We start from the raw sequence: 7,952 nt of genomic DNA, 5'->3' as shown, positions 1-7,952 counted from the left end.
ATTATTCTCAAGTATACTCAAACTTTTCATCTCCACTGCTCTTTATTTCCATTTTTTTCTGCCTTTTAATTTAGCAAATGTATGTGGTATTTATTGGTGTCATTTAATTAAGTAAAATTGTGTGTGCGTGCACAATACAGAATAACCAGTTCTATTATATGGGGAAAATTCAGTTTAGGTGAAGAGCAAATCAGAGCTATGTGTGCTGTCACCACTTGCAGAGACAAAACTCAACTGTTGGAGTATGAGGGTTTTTACCATACAAACTCTCATGCGTACACAGCCTGACAGTATGACCTATAATTACATTATCGTACTCTAAGCAAGGGAGAGAACGGGGTGCAGCAGGGTACAGTTCCTATGTAAAATATACAGGGTTTTTCCATGAATTCGTAAATAGTCTAAATCTATATATATAAAATTGATTTTCTGTGTGTCTGTGTGTGTGTATGTTCTCTATACAAATCTACAATTTTAGATCGATCGTCGCCAAATTTTGCATATATACCAAATGGGGCCCGACTTGAACGATAGGCTACTTTAAAATTTCGTCAGCCCAGGGCAAATGCCCCAAATGGGCAAAAAACTGTCCAGCAACAATGGTTTTTGGGTCTCAACAATCACTTTCCGAACGTTTACTTTGGTTACCGTGGTTCCCTAGCGATGAGTTTCAGACGTGTTTATGTCTTTACAATGGTTTGTCACTTCTTTAATGCTGCCAGTTATGTATAATAGTTTATGCCTTTATAATGGTTTGCCACATTTTCAATACTCTCAGTAATGAGGCTTTTTGAATAGACGTCATAATCATCACCATCATCGCTTTGAGGGTCAGGAAAAGGGTGATCCTCATAGAAATCAGTATTAAAATTGCCGATTTAACTGCATAAATACGGAAATTTAGTGGGGGGGGGGGGGGGGGTTCCTGCCACATCAATAATTTTAAAAATTAAATTGAATTCTGGATTTTTGAAATATTGAATTCACTTGGAGATACGAAGCCCAGAAAATTAAAAATATGAATAATTTGCCGGATCTACTGTTGAGTTGGATATTCGAGCAATATCATTGATTTCAACTTTTTATTTACATCTTCTCAAGCATGAAAATTAATGTCTCCGTATTGTCTTTTGATATTTATTTGCATAAATTCATATAGTTTAGGATGTTTTTAAAATTAGTTATGGGCCCCGTAAAGTGCATCGAAAAAATTCCACAGCTTTAATTAAGCATTTTTGGAAGCTGAAACAGGCAGAGATGGATAACTTGAAGTTCAGGGGGAGGGAATCGAAATACCTAACACCCATTAAAAAAAGGGGGGGGGGACTATTCATTTCTACGTTTCTTTAAATTTAGATTTGTTTCTTTGATGAGTCGCGCAGGACGTCGCCATATTGGTTAACTTAGACACGGTTTGCATGTCCCTCAAAGAAAGAGGGAGATATCGCATGATTCAAAAAGCCTCATTGAAGAAAACCCGGGCAGCGCCGGGTATTATAGCTAGTCTATATATATAAAATTGATTTTCTGTGTGTCTGTGTGTGTGTATGTTCTCTATACAAATCTACAATTTTAGATCGATCGTCACCAAATTTTGCATATATACCAAATGGGACCCGACTTGAACGATAGGCTACTTTAAAATTTCGTCAGACCAGGGCAAATGCCCCAAATGGGCAAAAAACTGTCCGGCAACAATGGTTTTTGGGCCTCAACAATCACTTTCCGAACGTTTACTTTGGTTACCGTGGTTCCCTAGCAATGCGTTTCAGACGTGTATATGCCTTTACAACGGTTTGTCACTTCTTTAATCCTGTTAGTATATGTATGATAGTTTATGCCTTTATAATGGTTTGCCACATTTTCAATACTCCCATTCAATACTACTATAATGAGGTTTTTTTGAATGACGTCATAATCATCATCAGCATCGTTTTGAGGGTCAGGAAAAGGGTGATCCTCATAGAAATCAGTGTTAAAATATCCGATTTTACTGTAGAAATACGGAGATTTAATGAGGTTTTCTGCTGCATCTGTAATTTCAAAAATTGTGTTGAATTCTTGATTTTTTTTTAAATATATTGAGTTCGCTTAGAGATACGAAGCCAGAAAATTGAATATGAAGCCATTAGCCGGACCTACTTTCGAGTTGGATATTCATACAATAACACATTGATTTCAACTTTACATTTATATGTTCTCAAGAATGAAAATTAATGTCTCTGCATTGTCTTTTAGCATTCAACTGCATAAATTCATATAATTTAGGTTGTTTTAAAATTAATTATGGGCTCCCTGGCCAGTTGGTTTTTCTGAGGTCCTACCAGGTAAATTCTAGAAAATTTCAACCAAATGTAATTTTTGTGAGGCACCTCTTCTCTTGAGGCCCATGCGTTAAGACGGCACTGCCGTAAAGTGCATCGCGCGCGAAGAAATTCCACAGCTTTAGCTAAGCATTTTTGGAAGCTTAAATAGGCAGATGGATAACCTGAAGTTGGGGGGGGGGGGGGATCGAAATACCCAGCGCCCCTTGAAAAAGGAAGAAAAATATTTCCATTTCTATGTTTCTTTAAATCCAGATTTGTTTATTTCATGAGTCACGCAGGAAGTCGCCATACTGGTTAACTTAGGTACGGTTTGTATGTCCCTCAAAGAAAGAGAGATCACGTGATATCCAAAAAGCCTCATTGAAGAAAGAAAACCCGGGCAGCGCCGGGTATTATAGCTAGTATTCATATAAATTGTGAAGGAATCGAAATATATTTGAATGTGTGCAGTTCGCGAAAAAGTTATTCGCACTGGGTTTTTTTTTTCGTTGAGAAAAAAATTCAAATTTTTGTCGATGGGGGCGCTGCATTAAAGCAAATCACTGGAAATAAACAAATCAGAGTCCTATAAAATGCAGGGTGTACGACCAACAGCTCATTTCTGAATTTTCCTGCTACTGGCGCTTACATCAGGTTTTCATAGTAATGTTGATATTGGTGGCAAAAAAGCATAATTATTGGTTATTTTACGTCAGCCACGAATCGCCAACTGAAGGTTTACGAAAGTTTCGGGCACGAGATTCAAGAAAGCATTGTCCATAGAATTAAGACATGCTTTCGCGCAGTGCCCTCTCTCAGCTAAAAGTTGAACTATTTTTCAACCTCCTTCCCACACCCCCCCCCCCCCCCAAAAAAAAATATATATATCCCTCTTCGAGAGAATAAATTTTTCGCGAATTGCATTCAAGTATAAAATATGCCATTTGCTCCGTCTATTTCCAGAATTTTCTAACTACTTACGAATTCATGAAGACGCCCTGTAATACATGCAGCTATTTTCCGTCATGGTTAGGGTCACAGGAGCGTATTTGGGGTTGATCTGAATGGTATTTGTCACATAAGGCTTAGATTTGTATTCAGGTTTTCTAACCGATCAGCAACGACGTTTCATCGTTAGGTGTCAAAAAATACACCATACTTCATAATCATGGCGTGTTGTCATACTCTAAAAGTGGGTCCGTACTAGCATGCTCGAGTGATTTGTTTAGCGCGAGCGTAATCTTGACGAGATGGCAAGTTATAAAGACGAGCAACAAATCTTTGACTCAAGGAGATTATAAAAAACGTGTGACGCTAGCTTCTTATGAAGAAAGATATTCAATCATTACACTTCATGCATAGTTAGAAAAATTGATGGCAGATGGCAGCACTACACAACAAACATTACACATAAACAAACTTCACGGAAGGTTCACAACACTCACTAATTCGTTAGAAGTCCTGCAGAAGAATATCGACGAGGTGCATGTCTGGTTTAGTAGTAGTAGTAGTGAAGAGAAAGATAAGCATGAAGACAATTAGTTCTCCTGTCGAGCAAAAACGCAGAGTTCCCTTAGAAGTAGAATTCTTAGGGGTAGAAATGCGCCAAGAAAAACTGCTAAAAAAAGGGACATATGGCCTCCCTGTATACAAACGTGATGACTAGACCCGGATTATATGCACTTAAAAAGTGGCGAAATATGCTGATAAACTTCTACATGTTTTTTATTCAGGAATTTCTAGTTACTAGTAGCTGCTCACAAAAAATGGGAATAAAAATTCGCTCTTTTGAGAAACGAACTATTCCTACAGACCAGTAACAAAATTGATAAGGCGTCAAAAAATGACTAATTTTCACCTGAGATTTAACATATTACTAACACACACTCGTGGCAAGTCAAAAAGGCATGTAGGTTTGCATTCTCGACTGTGGTATATTTTAGTAAAAAGTTGCTGAGAGATGAGTCTCTCGGCTATCACCTTATCACATTCGTCAAACTCTTGTTTACTGAATTTTCTGTGCTTTACGTAAATGGGATTCAATCTCACAATTACAGTCGAATCCCGTTGTAGCGAAAATCGCGTTTTAGCGAACACTTTTCTAATCCACCAGATAAGTTACATTGGAACAATTCAAAAAACCTGGAATTCCTTTATAACGAAATTTCGTTATAACGAAGTGATTTCTCTGGTCTCTTTGAGTTCGTTATATAACGGGATTCGAATTACATTTTAATTTTGATAGTATTAGTGCTATGCTGGCACCAAAATTCGCTGAAATGCGAGATTTTTCTGGGAAATAAGGGCGAGTTTGTCACCCTTAGTACATGGACTGTTCTCCAAGTGGCTCCGTGAAAGCTTTTTTCGGGTTCCGCGTGATCAAAAAGTCCCGGAAAGCGTCTAAAGAACAAAAATTTCTTGTTGCTGATACTCGCAAAGCTGCTCTTTGTTACAAATTTTAAGGATATTGTGTCGTTTAAAAAAATCCAGATCACTTGGATGCCAAAACGAAGCCGTCTTATTAGCGACCGGGACATTTGCGACTGAAACAAAAACCGTAGTTTTTGCGACCGAACTCAAAGGGAGGGTAAGTTGAAGAAAGATATAGCAAGAGGGGTGATTTACAGCACCCAACGTGTCAGAAGTATTTCAGGGAAAGGATTGCACACACTCAGTTCAACGGACTAGCAGCGTATGGTTTCTCGTTAAATCCAATTTTTCTTCTGAGACTAAATAGCTGTAATGTTTTACTGTAACTTCATAAATATCATCGATAGTAACGGAATAGAATATTTAGACTATTTTTGATAAATAGATCTTTTTTGTTCATTTCTGGTGGGATCTCCATAATTAATATTTTTGCGTTATTACGATCAGATAGTCAAAAATTGGAAAGTTTATTTATTCTGCATTATATCCGTATAGGATCCATTCAATCCGAAGTTGGGTCCGTTAAATCGGGCAATGTTGTGTCTCATTGGGGGAAATTAATTCCACAGTGTAATATTTCAGATAAACTTGAGGTAGATTACAACACACCTATCACTAAATTAAAACGTAAATGTAATTTACACGTCAAGTATACGTAAAGAGAAAAGGCTACACTAGTTTGACAAATTCTTAAAACGAAGTGTGATACTTGTTGCAGTCTCTTTCATATAAACATTTCAAGAAACTTGAATAAATGTTTGAAATGCAGTGTGGAAATAAAATTCAAAAGTCTTATAAGTGAATTAAACAAAAAGATGACTGAAAAAAAGGGAAAGAAAAATAATGTCCATAACAAAAATATGGAATATCATTGACAAACAAACGAAGAGAAAAAATTATTAACAGATTAATTAAAATTTCAGAGGTATGTACTCATGATGTGTTCCTGTTACGATGATAGACCGGTCGGTTCACGGACCACTAATCGACAACAATTTATCGACTGTCAATAGTTTAAGGAGACAAATTATTATGCACACGCCGAAATATTATTGATGTCAAATGTACGTACATTAATATTATTGAATATTAACAATACTTTATCGACTAAAACACACGCTGTCGAACTCATACGCGTGATGCAAGTCAGGGAATTTTCTATCATAATTTTTTTTGTCGGTGAATTTACTAGATACATACCAGCAGCCGGACAGTTTATTTATTCGTGTTTCTGAATGCACCTAAAATTCATCCAGAAATTTTTACCACATTTTCCAGGAAAAATGAAAAAAGTAAAATTTTTTAAGTAATGGGCCTTATTGGACACGTCAGAGAGTTTTTTTTTTATCAATAGAAGAATGCGTCTTGTGTGGAAGGCTATAACTATTAATTTTTGAAGAAAATTGAAATGTTTGAGAACAAACATTAATTTTCCATTAATGCTTACGTATGGCAGTAGCAAATTTCGGCACAACTCTAACATAAATACGTCAGGGGCCACATTTACACTTTGGCCTCGTGTTCTAGCCTATACCGATTCGTTATAAATTCCGCAGAGGAATGTGTACGAGGTACAGTACCATGTACAGTTTAGTACTAGCATTAACCGACTTCGTCAAAAAGATCCGTCACTTTTTCGAACAATTCTTCACATTATCATCAGGCAGTAGAGATTAGCGAATTTATGGCACATGCCCATTCTTGGGAATGAGATCAGAACTGTCGTACCCCAAAGCGTTCCTATCCGATCTCGAGGGATTGTGGAACTACTCGAAAATACCCTGGAACAATGATTGAAATCGCAGAATATTAATACAGTAGCACTCAATTATCCGAATGATTTGGGACCAGTTCCCATCCGGATGATTGGATAATTCACGAAATGAATTTTATTTATTAGTGAAAAATGAATTTTGACTTAGTATGTAATGTAACTTGATGACTATTAAAACAATTTTGTTCATATTTTGTACTTGCGTAGGCCTACTGTATTAAAATGTTTCATTGCCTGAACATATCGGTTTAGTTAGTTGTTTCGCTGTCTTCACTTGTTTCAGTGGAGTCGAAGCGATCCGGATAGCTGCAGTCTCTGTACTTTCAATAAATGTAATTTTATACCTGCCATATGTTTTTGCACCCGAAACAATATCATGGCACTCTACGGCACAGATTTCCAAGTGTTGTCCAGCGGCACCCTGGGGTTCCATGAGAAAATTTTTGGGTTTTCGGGAAATAAAACGTCATGGATCCCTAAAACATTTTGGAACCCTGTGAGGTTGCAAATGAAAAAAAGTTCTTGTTGCAGACGCTGTTCTTTATTTTCCACTTTGACAAAAGTGGCACATATTTTAACAAATTCAGATGACCAAATAACAGAGAAAACTGTAATAGTAGTTTTATCTCCCCCGACCCGGGTAGATTTTCGAGTTTAAGTATGTAAATATGTAAGCTGTTACTTCCAGCTGAGTGTGGGGCCCACAGAACATCTCTTTGCCCAGGGAACCCACGATGGGTCATCCTTAATGTTAAAACAGCCATGCATAAAACTTTCCACAAGAAGAAAGCTCATTGGCATCCCAGGGTAGGCATGGACAGAGCCGCTACTAGGGGACGGCAGAGGAAGGGCTCCCGAGAATAGTTTGTTGGATATTTTCCCATATAGAAGAACCAAAGCATAAATAGGGACAGAAACCAATATCCCCAGCTTTGCCGTGATGCTTCTGACAAAGTTTGGCGATGAAGCCCCTAGAAGCCGCGACGCACACTTTGCGAAACAGTACCGTCAAGGGTTCCACGGAAAAGTCTCATACCCATGAAGGGTTCCGCGAAAGCTTCTACGTTGGAAACCCCTGTTCTACAGCATAAATTTCCAACTGGGGTTCCGCAAGAGCTTTTTTGGTGTACCACGGAATCAAACGTCACGGAAACCCTAAAAAATTCCGGAAATTCCGAGATATAGCAGCTTATAAATAAAATCTTTTTTTAGTTACCGATGTTACAGCGGTTATTTATTTTGAATTTTGATGGAATAGTGTCATGTGAACAAACCATTTGGATGACCTAAAAACTAACTGAGAAGCAGTAACTCCAGTAGCTCTCGTCGGTCAAAAACTGAACATTTTAATCATGAAGAGAATTCAAGAATGACATTGCTCTGAAATTTTTTCCCTTCAAACCCTTCTTCAATGTTTAAATTTGTTGGATTTTTTTTTCTTA

The sequence above is a fragment of the Pholcus phalangioides genome, unplaced genomic scaffold (genome assembly GCF_987345545.1).
Source record: "Pholcus phalangioides strain wild (caught in Gottingen) unplaced genomic scaffold, Ppha-v1.0 ptg000022l_1, whole genome shotgun sequence".
Lineage (NCBI taxonomy): Eukaryota > Metazoa > Arthropoda > Arachnida > Araneae > Pholcidae > Pholcus > Pholcus phalangioides.
This window is presented reverse-complemented; position numbering follows the sequence as displayed.